This window comes from Salvelinus alpinus, chromosome 1 (genome assembly GCF_045679555.1).
Source record: "Salvelinus alpinus chromosome 1, SLU_Salpinus.1, whole genome shotgun sequence".
In the NCBI taxonomy this organism is placed as follows: domain Eukaryota; kingdom Metazoa; phylum Chordata; class Actinopteri; order Salmoniformes; family Salmonidae; genus Salvelinus; species Salvelinus alpinus.
In genome coordinates, this window is record NC_092086.1 from 112,649,914 (window position 1) to 112,674,013 (window position 24,100).

The 24,100-nt window shown below is 46.4% G+C and overlaps 1 protein-coding gene across 4 annotated transcripts in view; it reads left to right on the forward strand.

Moving 5' to 3' along the window:
- The window catches only part of LOC139539117 (protein Shroom3-like), a 172,969-nt gene that overhangs the window by 53,063 nt on the left and 95,806 nt on the right, over positions 1 to 24,100 (forward strand). The gene's annotated exons all lie outside the window — the stretch shown is intronic.

Genomic DNA, 24,100 nt, shown 5'->3' on the forward strand with positions numbered 1-24,100 from the left:
ATTAATGAAATGTGTTTTTTTGTTTATTAGGCTACTCTGCACAATACATACCGTGGTAAACATGGGAAAGTGCCTAATTCCTTACATAAGGGAGAGCAGGCCATGTCTGTACTACAGAATGCAGGGCACGCGGTGCTGAAATAGACGTCCACAGCGGGAAGGCTATGTATTCTGTGCCCATTTGTGGTATCTCTCTTCGTTTACACGTCCTTGAAATAGCAGAACAGCATAATGGTCCGGGTGGCCCTTGCTGTGCCTGGTGAGCAGTTGGTCAAGTTCTGTTGTCAGAAGAGGAATGGAAATGTCAGGGTGAACCGAAGACCTGACGAACCCGTCACGTATGTTGACTCTGCCTGTCGGAGGTGGAGTTCCAGAGCTCACAGGTGTGCCTGGCATGGATTGTGACTCCATCTCGTTCCTCGCCCTTTTCAAAGCGTGAGTGAGTCAATGATTCTAATGATTCGTCCGACAAACAAATAACTTTGCGTCCTGCAGGCCCAGGCATGGATCAAAGCTGGCGAGACATTCAATAACATCATCTTCGCAGACAAAGCAACCGTGGCCCTTGAGCAATTTGCTCAAAAGTGCTACAGAAAAAAAGGAAGAAGATCAAGAATATTAACGAAAGCATAAAGATGTTGATGAAGAAATGCTGGTTTGACTTAGAAATGTAACACTTTAGAGTATTTAAGCATTGAATACATTGCAAGTTGAGGGATTTTCACAACAGTAGCAGGGGGGGGAAAGCATATTGTCCTGCTAATAGGAAACATTTGCATGATGGGCTACACCTGCTACAGTTGTGATGTCTTCACTATTATTCTACAATGTAGAAAATAGTTAAAATATAGAAAAATCCTGGAATGAGTAGGTGTGTCCAAACTTTTGACTGGTACTTGCTTAATTAATTTTATTAATATTATGATGTTTCTATTCCATGAAAAATGAAAAACCCTCTGGGTTTCTGTTAGGATGGAACGGAAAATATGGCGCAGTACAACGTGACGGTCGGCAGTACAGTACTGGGCTATTTAGCAAAATAATCCCTGTGTCGTGCGGACGAGAGACCGGGGTTCAAATCCCCGACGGGGGGGAAGGAGTAGGCTTGTCTCAGAGTCCCCATGGTTGTCTCAGAGCAGTGCGAAACGGTGCTAAAATAGTTGTTGGCTTTTGCTTCTAACTTCAATTGATAAAGTATTTTTTAGCCACAATCGGCCCCAACCCCAATTAATACATTTGGGCCCAGTCGATAGCATGCTGGACTTCGGGTTAGAATGTTGAGGGTTCAAAACCTGCTCCCTGGTTGTTTCATTACATTATTATTCCGGTCTCAGAGCAAGTAGCCTGGATTGTTACTCCCATCTCATTCCTCGCTCTCTTCCACACGTCATTCAGCAAGCTTGTGGGCGTGCTGGCAGGATGTACTGTTTTTTATTCTGTATATATGAATTACAAATCAGCCTTTACTTAAATCATGTTTCTAGTCTATTGCATAGTTACAATGTGTAATCATTGATGTCCCAGGAGCAGGAGTGGTAAACACTGTTGAGAAGTGTATAATTGTAATATATACATGCAGACACAGCATCATTAAAATAATGGAGTTTGATACACCTGGTATTCGATATGACTGGAAATAAACTTGCTAAATAGTGATTTTCATAAATTAACTTTATGACCCAAAAATATGCACAATCGTTGGTCTCATCATTAACTAACATATTCCTCTCAATTGTAAATGTTTTGCTTGACTCGTTATGACGTTATAACTACTTACATTTTTTTCCTCAAATTCGTCATTGGAACCACTCGATATGATTGGTCATATAAAAACCTTGGGACCCAAATGCATAATGAGTGCTCTAACTCCCCCTTGTGGTGGTCTGGAGCAATGAAGCCGTGATGCTGGGTACCTCGGTGTAAGTTCCGCGGTGTAAGTTCGCAACCTTTAAAGGAGGAACCACTGTATATTACTATTAAAATAGGGCTTTAGAATGCCACCCTAGTCATAGACTGTTCTCTCTGCTACCGCACGGCAAGCGGTACCGGAGCGCCAAGTCTAGGTCCAAAAGGCTTCTTAAAAGCTTCTACCCCCAAGTCATAAGACTCCTGAACAGATAATCAAAGGGCTACCAATACCCCCCTTTTACACTGCTGCTACTCTCTGTTTATTATCTATGCATAGTCACTTGAACTCTACCTACATGTACATATTACCTCAATTACCTCGACTAACCGGTGCCCCCGCACATTGACTCTGTACCGGTACCCCCTGTATATAGCCTCACTATTGTTATTTTACTGCTGCTGTTTAATTATTTGGTACTTTTATTTTCAATTTTTTACCAAATAGGGCTATCTTCTGTATACCACCACTTACTTGTTACAACACAACTGATTGGCTCAAAAGTATTAAGAAGGAAAGAAATTCCACAAATTAACTTTTAACAAAGCACACCTATTAATTGAAATGCATTCCAGGTGACTACCTCAGGAAGCTGGTTGAGAGAATGCCAATAGTGTGCAAAGCTGTCATCAAGGCAAAGGGTGGCTACTCTGAAGAATCTAAAATCTAAAATATATTTTGATTTGTTTAACACTTTTTTGGTTACCACATGATTCCATTTGTGTTATTTCATACAATGTAGAAAAGAGTAAAAAATAAAGAAAAACCCTTGAATGAGTAAATGTGTCCAAACTTTTGACTAGTACTGTATATTCATATATAGTATACATTTTGTATATCTGTGTCCATATTGTCCATGAGTTTCTAGTAGATAGACCATATGGTTCAACAGAAAATAGACTAATGAATGAACAAAGCAACTAATCAACAATAGCATTATTTTCAATGACTTCTGCAACTCGTCCAACTATGTACTTTTTTTACAACTGCTACCAGTCTGACGCCAAAACATTGACAACAAATACATATTGACGCAGCCACTCTGTCCCTATTGTCCCTGGCCCTGACTGGCCGGATAGTTTGTCTCCATTGCCCCCGGCCCTGACTGGCTGGATAGTCTGTAGTCTGTCCCCATTGCCCCTGGCTGGATACACACAGAGCAGGCTTTTCTTTTGGCTAATAAAAGGCTATAATGGCAGCCATTGTCTCACACCTGGCTTTGTTTCTAACCCTGGACTATGCTCTACACTGTGCACAGGACTCAGGTTCACCTGCCTGCCTGCGTGACTGGGTGGCTGTACTCTCCCTTTCTCCGGCCATGTGAGAGGGGAGAGAGGAAACAGCCCAGCCACAGAGGATGGCAGGATGCTCATTTGCATCCAAGTACAGAGTCCAGGAGACGTTGGCAGAGAGAGAGAGATAGAGACAAGAGAGAGAGATAGAGAGACAGACAGAGGCAGAGAGAGAGAGATAGAGAGAGAGACAAGAGAGAAAGAGAGAGACAAGAGAGAGAGAGAGAGAGAGAGAGACAGACAGAGGCAGAGAGAGAAAGAGAGAGAGAGAGACAAGAGAGAAAGAGAGAGAGAGAGAGAGAGAGAGAGAGAGAGACAAGAGAGAAAGAGAGAAAGAGAGAGAGACAAGAGAGAAAGAGAGAGAGAGAGAGAGAAAGAGAGAGAGAGACAAGAGAGAGAGAGACAGACAGAGGCAGAGAGAATACCACAAAGCTTCCTTTACATCCAGTGTTCGGCCCAGCGGTGCTGTGTTGTGGAGATGCATTAGGGTCAGTCAGTGTAGTGTTGACTCTGTAAAGTCTGAACAAACACAACTTCCTGGATGGCTCTGTAGTCCAGGAGTGTTCAGGACAGGTAGCGTTATGTAGTGCTGTCCTGACTGGGCAAACACCTGTCGAAGCCTGGAGAATAGGACTCAGCGACTGACAGCTCCATGCAAGGGTAAGGGTGTGCCACTGTCAGCCAGAGCTGCCTACTGCTGGGGAGAGAAGACTGAGGAGTGCTCAGCCAACATTAGTGTAGTGCTGTCCTGGATGTACAAACACCTGTTGAAGCCTGGAGATTGCAGAAGGACTATACCATTACCATACTGACTGACTGACTGACTGACTGACTGACTGACTGACTGACTGCTCCACTGTAGGCTAAATGGTGTGCAGCAGTCAGCCTACCTGTCAGTCTACCTACTGGACCATAGGCTACCACACACTGACTGGCTGACTGACTGGCTGACTGACTGACAGGCTGACTGGCTGACTGACTGGCTGACTGCTCCACGGTATGGAGGGAGTGCCACTGTAGGACCTTGTCAGCCTACCTACAGCTGTGGGAAGACAAGACTGAGGAGGAGTTGCATAACTTCAGACTTTGGACACAGCAGTTCTCTGGGAGGGTGGATTTGAGGGGAAAGGGAGGGAAATGAAGGAGGAGGCGTGAGAATTTCCTGAGGACAGGAGTCAGCACAGGTTATTGTTGCTGTAGTTAGCAGTGAGTACAGGATTACATATTATTGTTGCTGGAGTTTACAGTGAGTACAGAATTACCGGTTACTGTTGCTGTAGTTAACAGTGAGTACAAGATTACAGGTATATGTTAGGTTGAGCGACCATATTCCTCCTATTCCACCTGTCCACCTGTTGCAGACAGGTAGATGAATCCACCTCAAACGAACCAAGATGGACTCCAGTCTGGATCTGAACCCCAGTTGACATGCTCTAGTCATGGTGTCCCTCTCTCAGCGGTGATGTAAGACAGCCATTATCAAGTCTGTTTGGTCTTCCTAACTGATCGTGATCCTTTCTGAGCGTTGGACTAGCTGATTAGCTGAGACCGTTCTAAGGAGAAAGGAGGAACGACTTTGGGTGTATTATATGAGTTGACTCTGGCTATTCTGAAGAGAAACTACTTTTCCCAGGAGCACTAGGGCTTGACTGGCTATTCTGAAGAAAATCTACTTTTCCCAGGAGCACTAGGGCTTGACTCTGGCTGTATGTCACCAAAGGATGGATGAGACCCCAGACATCAGTAGTGACTCAGACAGGTGTGTGACTGTTCTCTGTCATCTGTTTATACCTAACAACAGATATATGACTGGTCTCTGTTCGTACCTAACAACAGATATGTGACTGGTCTCTGTTCGTACCTAACAACAGATATGTGACTGGTCTCTGTTCGTACCTAACAACAGATATGTCACTGGTCTCTGTTCGTACCTAACAACAGATATGCGACTGGTCTCTGTTCGTACCTAACAACAGATATGTGACTGGTCTCTGTTCGTACCTAACAACAGATATGCGACTGGTCTCTGTTCGTACCTAACAACAGATATGTGACTGGTCTCTGTTCGTACCTAACAACAGATATGTCACTGGTCTCTGTTCGTACCTAACAACAGATATGCGACTGGTCTCTGTTCGTACCTAACAACAGATATGCGACTGGTCTCTGTTCGTACCTAACAACAGATATGCGACTGGTCTCTGTTCGTACCTAACAACAGATATGTGACTGGTCTCTGTTCGTACCTAACAACAGATATGCGACTGGTCTCTGTTCGTACCTAACAACAGATATGTGACTGGTCTCTGTTCGTACCTAACAACAGATATGTGACTGGTCTCTGTTCGTACCTAACAACAGATATGTGACTGGTCTCTGTTCGTACCTAACAACAGATATGTGACTGGTCTCTGTTCGTACCTAACAACAGATATGTGACTGGTCTCTGTTCGTACCTAACAACAGATATGCGACTGGTCTCTGTCATCTCTCCATACCTCAAATAGGGGGTGCTTATATTTGTCCTGTTTCACGTGGGTAACCACGGTAACCTGTATGGGTTTGAGGTGTGAAATGGAAATGTGTTTTTTTGCATATCCCAACTGCCCCCTGAGTCACGCTCAGAGAGTGGGGTCATGGCCAGGGATCAGCCATTACTGATGGCGACCTTTGAGAAATGATGGTTAAGTGCCTTGCTCAAGGGCAGATCGACATATTTTTCACCTTGTCGACTCAGGGATTTGAAAAAGCGACCTTTCGGTTACTGCCCCAATGCTCTTAACCGCTAGGCTACCTACCGACCCTGAACACAGGTACACTACATGACAGTAGTCATCCTTTTAGTTCTGTGTACTACAGAGGAAGAAAGGCTATATGCTCTTTCCCTCACTCCCTCACTCCCTCCCTATTTCCCTCTCTCTCTCAGTAATTAACTGTGTGCTCCTAATGTTGGGTCAAGAGGTCGACTGTGAAGCCCATCCCACAGACAAGGGTCTCATTTACAATGGTGCCCTGAATGCAAATATTTTCATAATCCAAAAAATTAACGTTCCAAATAATAATAAAAATAACAAAACAAACTTCAATGTACAATTACAAGACTACAATGTCAACCTAAAAACCATGACAGTCTATAGAAACAACCACAATCCTCAGTGAATTAATTTAACACAAGAGTCCTAAACTGCCCTAGCGGCACCAGGGAATCGAGATGCAAGGAATTTCGCAGGTTATTCCAACAATGGGGGGCACTAAAACTAAAGGAGGTCGAGTTAACCAACCCTGAGAGATAACCAACCCTGAGAGCTAACCAACCCTGAGAGATAACCAACCCTGAGAGCTAACCAACCCTGAGAGATAACCAACCATGAGAGTTAACCAACCCTGAGAGTTAACCAACCCTGAGAGTTAACCAACCCTGAGAGTTAACCAACCCTGAGAGATAACCAACCCTGAGAGATAACCAACCCTGAGAGCTAACCAACCCTGAGAGATAACCAACCCTGAGAGTTAACCAACCCTGAGAGTTATCCAACCCTGAGAGTTAACCAACCCTGAGAGTTAACCAACCCTGAGAGTTAACCAACCCTGAGAGCTAACCAACCCTGAGAGTTAACCAACCCTGAGAGATAACCAACCCTGAGAGTTAACCAACCCTGAGAGTTAACCAACCCTGAGAGTTAACCAACCCTGAAAGTTAACCAACCCTGAAAGTTAACCAACCCTGAGAGCTAACCAACCCTGAAAGTTAACCAACCCTGAGAGCTAACCAACCCTGAGAGTTAACCAACCCTGAGAGCTAACCAACCATGAGAGTTAACCAACCCTGAGAGTTAACCAACCCTGAGAGCTAACCAACCCTGAGAGCTAACCAACCCTGAGAGTTAACCAACTCTGAGAGCTAACCAACCCTGAGAGTTAACCAACCCTGAGAGTTAACCAACCCTGAGAGTTAACCAACCCTGAGAGCTAACCAACCCTGAGAGTTAACCAACCCTGAGAGCTAACCAACCCTGAGAGTTAACCAACCCTGAGAGCTAACCAACCCTGAGAGCTAACCAACCTTGAGAGCTAACCAACCCTGAGAGCTCATTCTTTTATACTTTAGCAACAAAGTTCGGTAAGTTGGAAGCTTGTGTAGTAGAGCTTTTCAAACAGAAAGGTGATTTACGAGACTTCAATGAGGACTAGCCAACCTTTTGATAAAGGATGCAATGGAGTGTATTAAAACTGTCACCTGTGATAAAGTGAAGGGCACTATGTTAGACGGTATCCAAAGGTTTAAGAGTAGTGGTTGCTGCAATCTGGTCAATGGTGTTACCATAGCCATGAACGGGCTGGAAATATGTAGTCCATTTGAAACAAAGTTGACTTTACAATCTGCTTTCTGCTATTTAGGGAGAGGCAAGATCTATATATTTTTTTTTAAAAGCCCACTTTAAATCTTAACTTTTTAACAAGCTCATCCGTATGTTTTTTTAAACATGACATCTTTGTCAATCATAATGGCCAGATATTTATAGGCGGGAACCTGATCAATGGGAGACCCATCCGGTGAATAAATATGTAGTCCATCTGAAACATTCCGGAGAGAATTAGAGAACAACATGTATTTAGTCTTACCCACATGAAGTACAATGTTTAAACCAACCAGGGCTTTTTGTAAGGCAACCAGGTCAGATTGCAGCTCTAACATATCCAACAGCTGGGGCAATGGCATACATAGCAGAATCGTCTGCATACAGATTCATTTAACATGTTTTAACAGATAGACCAATATTATTTATATAAATATTAAAGAGAACCGGTCCTAATACCGACCCCTGTGGTACACCTTTTGTAATATCCAGGAAACTGGCCTTAACACCATCAGAAATCACACATTTGTGTCCTGTCTGACAGATCATTCTCAAACTACTTGCAAAAAAAGCCTTGATCCAGGCCAATTTCAGTCAACAGTGTCGAAGAACTTTTGAAAGGCAGCACAATGACTTTTATGACCGAAGCAATTTAACACATCGTCTTAAACAAGCGTAGCAGCTGAAACGGTGCTTAGTCTCTTTCCAGATTGTAGGGATAACACCAGAACCAATTGTTAAGTTAAAAATATAAATCAATGGTTCTGCAATAAGTGGGGCAGAGAGCTGCAGTAAGAAGGGATCAAGTGAATCAACTTTTTTAACATCCATCTTTAGCACTTAGAACATCATAGACATCAAGTAGTTGAAATGAAAATAAAGTATGTGTATTTTAGTGCATTATTCTCTACAATCTGTTTTGAGGTGACTAAAGGACTCCCTCTAGTGGTATGAGATGAATTTTCAGAGACTATCCTTTCAAACAGGTGGCCAGCTGAAGTAAAATGGTTATTAAATGGTTATTATTTTGTCTAGTATGGGACCAGAGGCTATCAAATCCTGCTGGAGTTTTGTTTCAAAGATTTGAGCACTTTCCAGAAATTGGCTGGATTACCATCGCTCTCCGATACACAATTCAAGAAATATGTTGCTTTTTGGTTTTCTAACCGGAGACATCTATTTCTCAAATGTTTGATGGGACTGCCAATCAGGTGTAGAGTCAGTCAGTCTAGCCTTAGCCCAAGCTACATTTCTTTCCTGTAATTTCATCAGACAATTCATGCGTAAACCAAGAATTAGATCTGTATTTTACCCTTAGCCTTTTGTGAAGCGCATGTTTATCTGCAACAGAGTGAAAACAGAGATATAAAACAATTAAGGGCCTGATTCGAGTCCGTGCTGCTAGCTAAGCTAGGTCATTCTTCAGTCTGTCCACAGGGGCTACGTTGCCTTCAGACAGAAACTACCCATTGGGCAAAAACACGTAATCCCACCCCCCCCCCAAAAAAAAATACTATGTAATGACGTTGAATCAACGTGGAAAACTGATTGGATTTGAAAAAAGTCATTAACGTAAGGGAATTTCATATTTTTTCACCAAATGTTTTACCTAAATCCAATGACCAAATTTTTTGTTGTTGATTTCACGTTGAATTCACATTAGTTGACAACTCAACCAAATGTTAACCTAAACTAGACGCTGAAATTAAGTCTGTGCCCAGTGGGTAGAGAGCAGAGAGAGCTAACTGATGACTCCCTCCGGTCCAATGTGACATTCAGGAATGCTGTAAATATTTAACAATGAGAGCAGAGAGAGCTAACTCCTGACTCCCTCCAGTCCAATGTGACATTCAGGAATGCTGTAAATATTTATCAATGCCTTGTAAGACTGCTGCTGAGGTACCAAATGTCTCCGCCTATCACCGATCATTATTTCTCCTTATGCTTACACAAAGGATACCCCAAAACACCCAGAGAGTGCCGTCTAACCGTGGCGGGTAGGGTTCAAATCCTAGATGCTATTTGCCTGCCGTTGTGCCCTTGAGCAATGCACTTAACCCCCCACAACAACAGCTCCCTGGGTGCCCAGTGTGGCAGCACCCTGCACCTCTCCAAAACCTGTAGACATTAGAGGAGGCTGGTGGAAGGCGCTATAGGAGGACAGGCTCATTGTAATGGCTTTAACGGAATTAACGGAGTCCAACATGGTTTCCATATGTTTGTTGTGGAGCAGGTGTAGGGTAATGATCATCTAGTTTACCACACTACGTGCGGATTGTAGTGGTTAGAAAACAGTGCATGTGTTGGGCTATGTGATGTGATGGGTGACATGTGACATGCCTCGCAAAGTTTACAGCTGCCAGGAGGATAGTAGTAACGGGCGCTGCCTAGAAACATCGAGAACGGTAGGAGCATAGTGCGTACCAAGACCGCCTCTGTCACGCCCTGACCGTAGATTACTTTGTATATTTCTATTTTTAGTTTGGTCAGGGTGTGATGTGGGTGGGTATTCTATGTTGTAGGTCCAGGTTTTCTATTTCTATGTGTTTGGCCTGGTATGGTTCTCAATTTTTTATTTTTTATTTTTTTATTTAACCTTTATTTAACCAGGTAGGCAAATTGAGAACACGTTCTCATTTACAATTGCGACCTGGCCAAGATAAAGCAAAGCAGTTCGACACATACAACAACACATAGTTACACATGGAGTAAAACAACATATAGTCAATAATACAGTGAAAAATAAAAAATAAGTCTATATACAATGTGAGCAAGTGAGGTGAGATAAGGGAGGTGAAGGCAAACAAATATATGTATAAATAAATAAAAATATAAAAGGCCATGGAGGCGAAGTGAGTACAACACAGCACGTAAAATAAAAACTAAAAAAAAACAATGGAATGGTTGGTTTGCGGTGGAAGAAAGTGCAAAGTAGAGACAGAAATAAAGGGGTGCAAAGGAGCAAAATAAATTAATAAATAAATACAGTAGGTAAAGAGGTAGTTGTTTGGGCTAAATTGTAGATGGGTTATATACAGGTGCAGTAATCTATGAGCTGCTCTGACAGCTGGTGCTTAAAGCTAGTGAGGGAGATAGGTGTTTCCAGTTTCAGAGATTTTTGTAGTTCGTTCCAGTCATTGGCAGCAGAGAACTGGAAGGAGAGGCGGCCAAAGGAAGAATTGGTTTTGGGGGTGACCAGAGAGATAAACCTGCTGGAGCGCGTGCTACAGGTAGGTGTTGCTATGGTGACCAGCGAGCTGAGATAAGGGGGGACTTTACCTAGCAGGGTCTTGTAGATGACCTGGAACCAGTGGGTTTGGCGACGAGTATGAAGCGAGGGCCAGCCAACGAGAGTGTACAGGTCGCAGTGGTGGGTAGTATATGGGGCTTTGGTGACAAAACGGATGGCACTGTGATAGACTGCATCCAATTTATTGAGTAGGGTTTTGGAGGCTATTTTGTAAATGACATCACCGAAGTCGAGGATTGGTAGGATGGTCAGTTTTACAAGGGTATGTTTGGCAGCATGAGTGAAGGATGCTTTGTTGCGGAATAGGAAGCCAATTCTAGATTTAACTTTGGATTGGAGATGTTTGATGTGAGTCTGGAAGGAGAGTTTGCAGTCTAACCAGACACCTAGGTATTTGTAGGTGTCCACATATTCTAAGTCAGAGCCGTCCAAAGTAGTGATGTTGGACAGGCGGGCAGGAGCAGGCAGCGATCGGTTGAAGAGCATGCATTTGGTTTTACTTGTATTTAAGAGCAGTTGGAGGCCACGGAAGGAGAGTTGTATGGCATTGAAGCTCGCCTGGAGGGTTGTTAACACAGTGTCAAAAGAAGGGCCAGAAGTATACAGAATAGTGTCGTCTGCGTAGAGGTGGATCAGAGAATCACCAGCAGCAAGAGCGACATCATTGATGTAAACAGAGAAGAGAGTCGGTCCAAGAATTGAACCCTGTGGCACCCCCATAGAGACTGCCAGAGGCCCGGACAACAGACCCTCCGATTTGACACACTGAACTCGATCAGAGAAGTAGTTGGTGAACCAGGCGAGGCAATCATTAGAGAAACCAAGGCTGTCGAGTCTGCCAATGAGGATGTGGTGATTGACAGAGTCAAAGGCCTTGGCCAGGTCAATGAATACGGCTGCACAGTATTGTTTCCTATCGATGGCGGTTACGATATCGTTTATGACCTTGAGCGTGGCTGAGGTGCACCCATGACCAGCTCTGAAACCAGATTGCATTGCGGAGAAGGTGTGGTGGGATTCGAAATGGTCGGTAATCTGTTTGTTGACTTGGCTTTCGAAGACCTTAGAAAGGCAGGGTAGGATAGATATAGGTCTGTAGCAGTTAGGGTCAAGGGTGTCCCCCCCTTTGAAGAGGGGGATAACCGCAGCTGCTTTCCAATCTTTGGGGATCTCAGACGACACGAAAGAGAGGTTGAAGAGGCTAGTAATAGGGGTGGCAACAATTTCAGCAGATAGTTTTAGAAAGAAAGGGTCCAGATTATCTAGCCCGGCTGATTTGTAAGGGTCCAGATTTTGCAGCTCATTTAGAACATCAGCTGACTGTATTTGGGAGAAAGAGAAATGGGGAAGGCTTGGGCGAGTAGCAGAGGGGAGGGCAGTGCTGTTGTCCGGGGTGGGGGTAGCCAGGTGGAAAGCATGGCCAGCCGTAGAAAAATGCTTATTGAAATTCTCGATTATAGTGGATTTGTCGGTGGTGACAGTGTTTCCTATCTTCAGAGCGGTTGGAAGCTGGGAGGAGGTGTTCTTATTCTCCATGGACTTTACGGTGTCCCAGAACTTTTTTGAATTTGTGTTGCAGGAAGCAAATTTCTGCTTGAAATAGCTAGCCTTGGCTGTTCTAACTGCCTGTGTATATTGGTTTCTGGCTTCCCTGAAAAGTTGCATATCACGGGGGCTGTTCGATGCTAATGCAGAACGCCATAGGATGTTTTTCTGTTGGTTAAGGGCAGTCAGGTCAGGAGAGAACCAAGGGCTATATCTGTTCCTGGTTCTAAATTTCTTGAATGGGGCATGCTTATTCAAGATGGTGAGGAAGGCATTTTAAAAAAATGACCAGGCATCCTCTACTGACGGGATGAGATCAATATCCTTCCAGGATACCCCGGCCAGGTCGATTAGAAAGGCCTGCTCGCTGAAGTGTTTCAGGGAGCGTTTGACAGTGATGAGTGGAGGTCGTTTGACCGCTGACCCATTACGGATGCAGGCAATGAGGCAGTGATCGCTGAGATCTTGGTTGAAAACAGCAGAGGTGTATTTGGAGGGCAAGTTTGTTAGGATGATATCTATGAGGGTACCCGTGTTTACGGAATTGGGGTGGTACCTGGTAGGTTCATTTATAATCAATCAGAGGCAGCTGTCTATCGTTGTCTCTGATTGAGAGACATACTTAGGTAGCCTGTTTCCCCACTTTTGTTTGTGGGTGGTTGTTTTCTGGTTAGTGTTTGTTGCACCTGTCAGAACTGTTCGTTGGTCGTTTTGTTGTTTTTGTTCGTGTATTCATCTTGATTAAAAGTAATTATGGATACGTACCACGCTGCACTTTGGTCCTCCTCTCCTTCTCCCGACGACAAACGTTACAGCCTCAGCATTACGGTTCATTTTCATAATAAGCTGTAGGCAGAACTTTACCGCAATGATGGCTAGGTCGTTAGGCAGAAATAAAAGTTTTGGCTTTGATACCGGCAACACCTTTCCGATATATAGAAAAGGCGGCCATTTTTTTCACGTCATGGTACAGTTGGTGGAAAACGTGTCAGTATGAAAGGGATATATACAGGGGGCGCTTACTTTCACTGGGGACGGGGGGACATATCCACCCCACATTCTGAAATTGCATTTTTGTCCACCACAGTTTTATCATTGTAATGTGATACAAAACAAGGCAACGGTGTGCTTTAGGACCATGCGGACATCTCCGAGCGGTCGGATTGGCTGTTTGGAGTGTTTATCCGACTGGATAAAACATATAGAGTGTATATATAAAAATAATATATATATTGTCCCCCCCACTTCTAAAACCATAGTTGCGCCCCTGGATAAATATATGCGTAAACTGTGGGTAAATAATGTTTGTAAACCTTAATACAAAAAGCATTCATCATAATACTAAAAGCATTAATGTAGCATGATATTATCAGTGTTAGTTCTGTTGTATGATGGCAGCACCAGGCAGGATGCGTAGATGGTACTGTAGTCCTACTGCAGGGTGTGGATGTAGTCCTACTGCAGGGTGTGGATGTAGTCCTACTGCAAGGTGTGGATGTAGTTCTACTGCAGGGTGTGGATGTAGTTCTACTGCAGGGTGTGGATGTAGTTCTACTGCAGGGTGTGGATGTAGTTCTACAGCAGGGTGTGGATGTAGTCCTACTGCAGGGTGTGGATGTAGTTCTACTGCAGGGTGTGGATGTAGTCCTACTGCAGGGTGTGTATGTAGTTCTGCTGCAGGGTGTGGATGTAGTCCTACTGCAGGGTGTGGATGTAGTCCTACTGCAGGGTGTGGATGTCGTTCTACTGCAGGGTGTGGATGTAGTCCTACTGCAGGGTGTGGATGTAGTTCTACTGCAGGGTGTGGATGTAGTTCTACTGCAGGGTGTGGATGTAGTTCTACTGCAGGGTGTGGATGTAGTCCTACTGCAGGGTGTGGATGTAGTCCTACTGCAGGGTGTGGATGTAGTTCTACTGCCGGGTGTGGATGTAGTATTACTGCAGGGTGTGGATGTAGTTCTACTGCAGGGTGTGGATGTAGTCATACTGCAGGGTGTGGATGTAGTTCTACTGCAGGGTATGGATGTAGTTCTACTGTAGGGTGTGGATGTAGTTCTACTGCAGGGTGTGGATGTAGTTCTACTGCAGGGTGTGGATGTAGTCATACTGCAGGGTGTGGATGTAGTTCTACTGTAGGGTGTGGATGTAGTTCTACTGCAGGGTGTGGATGTAGTTCTACAGCAGGGTGTGGATGTAGTCCTACTGCAGGGTGTGGATGTAGTTCTACTGCAGGGTGTGGATGTAGTTCTACTGCAGGGTGTGGATGTAGTTCTACTGCAGGGTGTGGATGTAGTCCTATTGCAGGGTGTGGATGTAGTCCTATTGCAGGGTGTGGATGTAGTCCTACTGCAGGGTGTGGATGTAGTTCTACTGCAGGGTGTGGATGTAGTTCTACTGCAGGGTGTGGATGTAGTCCTACTGCAGGGTGTGGATGTAGTCTTACTGCAGGGTGTAGATGTAGTTCTACTGCAGGGTGTGGATGTAGGTCTACTGCAGGGTGTGGATGTAGTCCTACTGCAGGGTGTGGATGTAGTTCTACTGCAGGGTGTGGATGTAGTTCTACTGCAGGGTGTGGATGTAGTCCTACTGCAGGGTGTGGATGTAGTTCTACTGCAGGGTGTGGATGTAGTTCTACTGCAGGGTGTGGATGTAGTTCTACTGCAGGGTGTGGATGTAGTCCTACTGCAGGGTGTGGATGTAGTCCTACTGCAGGGTGTGGATGTAGTTCTACTGCCGGGTGTGGATGTAGTATTACTGCAGGGTGTGGATGTAGTTCTACTGCAGGGTGTGGATGTAGTCATACTGCAGGGTGTGGATGTAGTTCTACTGCAGGGTATGGATGTAGTTCTACTGTAGGGTGTGGATGTAGTTCTACTGCAGGGTGTGGATGTAGTTCTACTGCAGGGTGTGGATGTAGTCCTACTGCAGGGTGTGGATGTAGTTCTACTGTAGGGTGTGGATGTAGTTCTACTGCAGGGTGTGGATGTAGTTCTACTGCAGGGTGTGGATGTAGTTCTACAGCAGGGTGTGGATGTAGTCCTACTGCAGGGTGTGGATGTAGTTCTACTGCAGGGTGTGGATGTAGTTCTACTGCAGGGTGTGGATGTAGTTCTACTGCAGGGTGTGGATGTAGTCCTATTGCAGGGTGTGGATGTAGTCCTACTGCAGGGTGTGGATGTAGTTCTACTGCAGGGTGTGGATGTAGTTCTACTGCAGGGTGTGGATGTAGTCCTACTGCAGGGTGTGGATGTAGTCCTACTGCAGGGTGTAGATGTAGTTCTACTGCAGGGTGTGGATGTAGGTCTACTGCAGGGTGTGGATGTAGTCCTACTGCAGGGTGTGGATGTAGTTCTACTGCAGGGTGTGGATGTAGTTCTACTGCAGGGTGTGGATGTAGTCCTACTGCAGGGTGTGGATGTAGTTCTACTGCAGGGTGTGGATGTAGTCCTACTGCAGGGTGTGGATGTAGTCTTACTGCAGGGTGTAGATGTAGTTCTACTGCAGGGTGTGGATGTAGGTCTACTGCAGGGTGTGGATGTAGTCCTACTGCAGGGTGTGGATGTAGTTCTACTGCAGGGTGTGGATGTAGTTCTACTGCAGGGTGTGGATGTAGTCCTACTGCAGGGTGTGGATGTAGTTCTACTGCAGGGTGTGGATGTAGTTCTACTGCAGGGTGTGGATGTAGTTCTACTGCAGGGTGTGGATGTAGTCCTACTGCAGGGTGTGGATGTAGTCCTACTGCAGGGTGTGGATGTAGTTCTACTGCCGGGTGTGGATGTAGTATTACTGCAGGGTGTGGATGTAGTTCTACTGCAGGGTGTGGATGTAGTCATACTGCAGGGTGTGGATGTAGTTCTACTGCAGGGTATGGATGTAGTTCTACTGTAGGGTGTGGATGTAGTTCTACTGCAGGGTGTGGATGTAGTTCTACTGCAGGGTGTGGATGTAGTCCTACTGCAGGGTGTGGATGTAGTTCTACTGTAGGGTGTGGATGTAGTTCTACTGCAGGGTGTGGATGTAGTTCTACTGCAGGGTGTGGATGTAGTTCTACAGCAGGGTGTGGATGTAGTCCTACTGCAGGGTGTGGATGTAGTTCTACTGCAGGGTGTGGATGTAGTTCTACTGCAGGGTGTGGATGTAGTTCTACTGCAGGGTGTGGATGTAGTCCTATTGCAGGGTGTGGATGTAGTCCTACTGCAGGGTGTGGATGTAGTTCTACTGCAGGGTGTGGATGTAGTTCTACTGCAGGGTGTGGATGTAGTCCTACTGCAGGGTGTGGATGTAGTCCTACTGCAGGGTGTAGATGTAGTTCTACTGCAGGGTGTGGATGTAGGTCTACTGCAGGGTGTGGATGTAGTCCTACTGCAGGGTGTGGATGTAGTTCTACTGCAGGGTGTGGATGTAGTTCTACTGCAGGGTGTGGATGTAGTCCTACTGCAGGGTGTGGATGTAGTTCTACTGCAGGGTGTGGATGTAGTTCTACTGCAGGGTGTAGTCCTACTGCAGGGTGTAGTCCTACTGTAGGGTGTAGTCCTACTGTAGACGTCCCAACCCCCACCAGTGAGAGGGGTGACCTAGTGTGTGTGTGTGTTTGTGTCCCGGCTCTGTCGCTATGGATACAACCCAGGTTGCCCTATCCTGTCGTCAGGGCGGGTTGGCATGCGAGGAATGTGAAGGGAAGGCTTGAAGAGAAGGTTGGAGGGGTGAGTGGCGCATCTCTCCCCCTGCAGAGCAGACATCCCCCCCCACCCCACCCATTCACTCCTGCTGTCTGGTTTTAATTCGACTCGTTAAATATGTAAATGTGACCATGCGTGGCGGAGAGACAGTCACAGGAAGATTTAACAAATTCTTCTTCGGAGATGAGACTTCAACACAGACTTTTCTTTTCAAACATCAAAATACCCTAAATGTGATACATCAGGAAAATCAGAACATGTTTCATTCTCCCCACTTATTGTCTAAAAGCCGTTAGCTGGCCCAGTTTATGTAGCAGCCATCGTTCTGAGGAGAGGTGTGAACAGTTATGAGGGGTTAATTAACACTAGAACCGCTAAAGCAGTCATTTGGACTGCTCATGAAGTAAAACATTTTATTAAATTTTTTAAGTCATGCCCCTCTTTGTCCTTGACTTGTCCTAAAAAAGTATATTTTACACTCTGTTGTTGTTCGAATCTTAATATCACAAACAGAACTGGAGTTATAACCAGTATTAGGAGGGCATGTCATTTTTTGAATAATTTTCCCTCGTTGCCTCTCCTTCTCCTGACAGTAGAACCTGCTCCTCTCCTCCTCCAGACAGTAGGGCCTGCTCCTCTCCTTCTCCAGACAGTAGGGCCTGCTCCTCTCCTTCTCCCGACAGTAGGGCCTGCTCCTCTCCTTCTCCAGACAGTAGAACCTGCTCCTCTCCTTCTCCTGACAGTAGGGCCTGCTCCTCTCCTTCTCCAGACAGTAGAACCTGTTCCTCTCCTTCTCCAGACAGTAGGGCCTGCTCCTCTCCTTCTCCAGAGAGTAGAACCTGCTCCTCTCCTTCTCCCTACAGTAGAACCTCTCCTTCTCCTGATAGTAGGGCCTGCTCCTCTCCTTCTCCAGACAGTAGAACCTGTTCCTCTCCTTCTCCAGACAGTAGGGCCTGCTCCTCTCCTTCTCCAGACAGTAGAACCTGCTCCTCTCCTTCTCCCTACAGTAGAACCTGCTCCTCTCCTTCTCCTGACAGTAGGGCCTGCTCCTCTACTTCTCCAGACAGTAGGGCCTGCTCCTCTCCTTCTCCTGACAGTAGGGCCTGCTCCTCTCCTTCTCCAGACAGTAGGGCCTGCTCCTCTCCTCCTCCTGACAGTAGGGCCTGCTCCTCTCCTCCTCCTGACAGTAGGGCCTGCTCCTCTCCTTCTCCAGACAGTAGAACCTGCTCCTCTCCTTCTCCAGACAGTAGAACCTGCTCCTCTCCTTCTCCAGACAGTAGAACCTGCTCCTCTCCTTCTCCCTACAGTAGAACCTGCTCCTCTCCTTCTCCAGACAGTAGAACCTGCTCCTCTCCTTCTCCAGACAGTAGAACCTGCTCCCCTCCTTCTCCAGACAGTAGAACCTGCTCCTCTCCTTCTCCAGACAGTAGAACCTGCTCCTCTCCTTCTCCCTACAGTAGGGCCTGCTCCCCTCCTTCTCCTGACAGTAGGGCCTGCTCCCCTCCTTCTCCTGACAGTAGGGCCTGCTCCTCTCCTTCTCCAGACAGTAGAACCTGCTCCTCTCCTTCTCCCTACAGTAGAACCTGCTCCCCTCCTTCTCCTGACAGTAGGGCCTGCTCCTCTCCTTCTCCAGACAGTAGAACCTGCTCCTCTCCTTCTCCCTACAGTAGAACCTGCTCTCCTCCTTCTCCTGACAGTAGGGTCTGAACCTCTCCTTCTCCTGACAGTAGGGCCTGCTCCTCTCCTCCTCCCTACAGTAGAACCTGCTCCTCGCCGTCTCCCTACAGTAGGGCCTGCTCCTCTCCTTCTCCAGACAGTAGGGCCTGCTCCCCTCCTTCTCCAGACAGTAGGGCCTGCTCCTCTCCTTCTCCAGACAGTAGGACCTGCTCCTCTCCTCCTCCTGACAGTAGGGCCTGCTCCTCTCCTTCTCCAGACAGTAGGGCCTGCTCATCTCCTCCTCCTGACAGTAGGGCCTGCTCCTCTCCTTCTCCAGACAGTAGGGCCTGCTCCTCTCCTTCTCCAGACAGTAGGGCCTGCTCCTCTCCTCCTCCTGACAGTAGGGCCTGCTCCTCTCCTCCTCCTGACAGTAGGGCCTGCTCCTCTCCTTCTCCTGACAGTAGGGCCTGCTCCTCTCCTCCTCCTGACAGTAGGGCCTGCTCCTCTCCTTCTCCTGACAGTAGGACCTGCTCCTCTCCTCCTCCTGACAGTAGGGCCTGCTCCTCTCCTTCTCCAGGCAGTAGGACCTGCTCCCCTCCTTCTCCAGACAGTAGGGCCTGCTCCTCTCCTTCTCCAGACAGTAGGGCCTGAACCTCTCCTCCTCCTGACAGTAGAACCTGCTCCTCTCCTCCTCCTGACAGTAGGACCTGCTCCTCTCCTCCTCCTGACAGTAGGGCCTGCTCCTCTCCTTCTCCTGACAGTAGGACCTGCTCCTCTCCTCCTCCTGACAGTAGGGCCTGCTCCTCTCCTTCTCCAGACAGTAGGGCCTGCTCCTCTCCTCCTCCTGACAGTAGGACCTGCTCCTCTCCTTCTCCAGACAGTAGGGCCTGCTCCTCTCCTCCTCCTGACAGTAGGGCCTGCTCCTCTCCTTCTCCAGACAGTAGGGCCTGCTCCTCTCCTTCTCCAGACAGTAGGGCCTGCTCCTCTCCTTCTCCAGACAGTAGGGCCTGCTCCTCTCCTTCTCCAGACAGTAGGACCTGCTCCTCTCCTTCTCCAGACAGTAGAACCTGCTCCTCTCCTTCTCCAGACAGTAGGGCCTGCTCCTCTCCTTCTCACCACAGTAGAACCTGCTCCTCTCCTTCTCCAGACAGTAGGGCCTGCTCCTCTCCTCCTCCTGACAGTAGGACCTGCTCCTCTCCTTCTCCAGACAGTAGGGCCTGCTCCTCTCCTCCTCCTGACAGTAGGACCTGCTCCTCTCCTTCTCCAGACAGTAGGGCCTGCTCCTCTCCTTCTCCAGACAGTTGAAGGTGCTATGCCCAGTTGATAACCACCCCGATAATTGCCTCAAAACCGAACCTAAACTATACCAAATCTAATTTCACACATATAACAACAGATTAAATAAATTAAGTGAAGTATAATGGGGGAGAATGGGTGAGATGATGAGTGAGGGGGAAGTGAACAATGCATAATTGTTTAATCACCAATAGTGAATAAAGAACAGGGCAGGCCATTCTGTTGTATTGATCTATTCTAATTATAATCTTGAAATGGTATGTACCCTATATCAGTTTACCGAATCAAAGTAGCCTCGTCAGTCTGTCCTACTTGGAGAAGGCTACACAGTGAACGTGTGGGGTCATGTAGAATGGCAAGAAGAGCAAGACGAATGGATGCACATTTTGCGTTAGCACTGCTACAAAATCTGAATGACTCAGATGGAAGAAATTATTCATGACACCTCTGATGATTCATCTTCTGGTTCTGAGCCTCCTCCTGAACCTCCACCTCTGATGATTCATCTTCTGGTTCTGAGCCTCATCCTGAACCTCCACCTCTGATGATTCATCTTCTGGTTCTGAGCCTCCTCCTGAACCTCCACCTCTGATGATTCCTCTTCTGGTTCTGAGCCTCCTCCTGAACCTCCACCTCTGATGATTCATCTTCTGGTTCTGAGCCTCCTCCTGAACCTCCACCTCTGATGATTCATCTTCTGGTTCTGAGCCTCATCCTGAACCTATACCTCCGAGCCCCCCCCCCCCCCCCTCCACCCCAGAATGGTGCACACTGAGCAGTTATCCTCGCCACTACCAAATGAAAAGTTGAGACGGGAGAGAGGAAGGGATGGCCAACGTTTAGATAGAACAAGCCCGTGACAATGCTACGGGCCGATTATCAGCACAAAATATCATCACTGAGAGAGCAGGCTCTGCAGTACGTCTCAAGCAGAAAACAACATCAGCAACGTGGACATGCTCCAACGGATGCCGTTGGGTGAAGACGCACACCATGTAAAGCACAAGCTGATAGTAGTTGACAATTTGTGACTGCCGTCATATCGACACGTATATTCACTATCATGCCATTGTTGTTTTTGTGCTGAGTTTCAGTATTTGTCAAGGCCGCTTCGTGCTTATAATGATGTTTAGGCTACTAATGTTTTCGTCGTTTGACCGCGCGTCTCGCTGATCGTGCGTCTTGGTAGTTGGGTATTTTTGTTATAAAAATAAGCTGTCACTGTGTTCCAACACATGCTTTCTGTTTCATAGTTGTAACAAAGGCACTCAACAAAAACACTTGAATTGGTGTTTTTGTGTTTCTGTGTTTTTACCTACATATAGTCGTAATATAAACTAATGAAAATGCTATTGTGTTATTTTAAATATATATATTTTCGTATTCTAATCATAAACACAGCCTAATTATACTTTTTTCGATAGCATATGTGAAATGTATTAATTACACTGTTCGAATGACTGCTCATTAGCTTGAAGGGAGGTCCTGTGATTATGTGCGTTAAAGGAGAGGTGAAGGCGATGTCTGTCACACAGACCTGGTCGGTTAGCTAGCTACTGTCTGTCACACAGGCCTGGTCGGTTAGCTAGCTACTGTCTGTCACACAGTTCTGGTCGGTTAGCTAGCTACTGTCTGTCACACAGGCCTGGTCGGTTAGCTAGCTACTGTCTGTCACACAGGTCTGGTCGGTTAGCTAGCTACTGTCTGTCACACAGGCCTGGTCGGTTAGCTAGCTACTGTCTGTCACACAGGCCTGGTCGGTTAGCTAGCTACTGTCTGTCACACAGGCCTGGTCGGTTAGCTAGCTACTGTCTGTCACACAGGCCTGGTCGGTTAGCTAGCTACTGTCTGTCACACAGGCCTGGTCGGTTAGCTAGCTACTGTCTGTCACACAGGCCTGGTCGGTTACCTAGCTACTGTCTGTCATACAGGCCTGGTCGGTTAGCTAGCTACTGTCTGTCACACAGGCCTGGTCGGTTAGCTAGCTACTGTCTGTCACACAGGCCTGGTCGGTTAGCTAGCTACTGTCTGTCACACAGGCCTGGTCGGTTAGCTAGCTACTGTCTGTCACACAGTTCTGGTCGGTTAGCTAGCTACTGTCTGTCACACAGGCCTGGTCGGTTAGCTAGCTACTGTCTGTCACACAGGTCTGGTCGGTTAGCTAGCTACTGTCTGTCACACAGGCCTGGTCGGTTAGCTAGCTACTGTCTGTCACACAGGCCTGGTCGGTTAGCTAGCTACTGTCTGTCACACAGGCCTGGTCGGTTAGCTAGCTACTGTCTGTCACACAGGCCTGGTCGGTTAGCTAGCTACTGTCTGTCACACAGGCCTGGTCGGTTAGCTAGCTACTGTCTGTCACACAGGCCTGGTCGGTTACCTAGCTACTGTCTGTCATACAGGCCTGGTCGGTTAGCTAGCTACTGTCTGTCACACAGGCCTGGTCGGTTAGCTAGCTACTGTCTGTCACACAGGCCTGGTCGGTTAGGTAGCTACTGTCTGTCACACAGGGCTGGTCGGTTAGCTAGCTACTGTCTGTCACACAGGCCTGGTCGGTTAGCTAGCTACTGTCTGTCACACAGGCCTGGTCGGTTAGCTAGCTACTGTCTGTCACACAGGCCTGGTCGGTTAGCTAGCTACTGTCTGTCACACAGGCCTGGTCGGTTAGCTAGCTACTGTCTGTCACACAGGCCTGGTCGGTTAGCTAGCTACTGTCTGTCACACAGGCCTGGTCGGTTAGCTAGCTACTGTCTGTCACACAGGCCTGGTCGGTTAGCTAGCTACTGTCTGTCACACAGGCCTGTTCGGTTAGCTAGCTACTGTCTGTCACACAGGCCTGATCGGTTAGCTAGCTACTGTCTGTCACACAGGGCTGGTCGGTTAGCTAGCTACTTTCTGTCACACAGGTCTGGTCGGTTAGCTAGCTACTGTCTGTCACACAGGCCTGTTCGGTTAGCTAGCTACTGTCTGTCACACAGGGCTGGTCGGTTAGCTAGCTACTGTCTGTCACACAGGGCTGGTCGGTTAGCTAGCTACTGTCTGTCACACAGGTCTGGTCGGTTAGCTAGCTACTGTCTGCAGCATTCTCTTGGTTGATAGTGACTTACTGTCTGTCAGCAGCATTTTCTTGGTTGATAATGACTTACTGTCTGTCTGATTTCCCTTTCTATCCAACTGTATGAATAGACTCCATAAGTGAAACTAATATAGTAAATGGCTCATCTGTCTAATCAAAATGTAAGAAATCTTGCTAGCTATCGACTATTGGGCCAATATTCTGACACTCTTTATGCATTGCAGAGAACACCGAAAGAATAATTATCATTTAATTATCATACTGAATTGTTGTAATGTTTGTTTATGTGTCAATTAATCCCATAAGGGATGGGTTGCCAATTTGCGATTTGACACAAAAATAAAATGTCATTTATTCATATATTGTGTCATTTGAGGTCAGATGTGTGGAATGTGTATATGAACAAATCAAAGAAGACTTAAATGCATAAACAATAATTTGTATGTGAACCAATCAGTGAAGAGGTAACCTCATAAACAATGATGTGTATATGAACCAATCAGAGAAGTGTTAACCACATAAACAAAAACGCATCTCATTAGCCTAGTTAACTACTGTACTGCTCTGGAGAGAGGAGAGCAAGACTAGAGGCATTGTCTGCATCCCAAATGTCTCCCGTATGACTCTGTTCGGGAAGTAGTGCATTATAGTGCACATGCGGCATATGTAGGCAACAACATTTACTGATAGATTAGTACATGACTACTGACACTGGGTACTATATTGAGTGTTAGCGATCTAGCTAATGTGTTTAGAATTTTCACTTCCTCGCGGTGAATTAATTAGCCTATGATATTAGTGCACATAAAGATGTAGGCAAATTCATCTCTATTGAACAACAATTCATGACAATCACTGGATTAGATTGTACATCAAAATACCTTGAATCATGTGTTCCTGTTAGAAGATTAAACAAACAATTAAACAACAAACATTTATTGAATAGCCTTCCTTCTCAGTGTTCTATTACACCATCTAAAGCTCTGTGAATGACTAAGGTGATTACAAAAAAAATATTTTCCGTGAAACTGCGAAAAAAAATTGG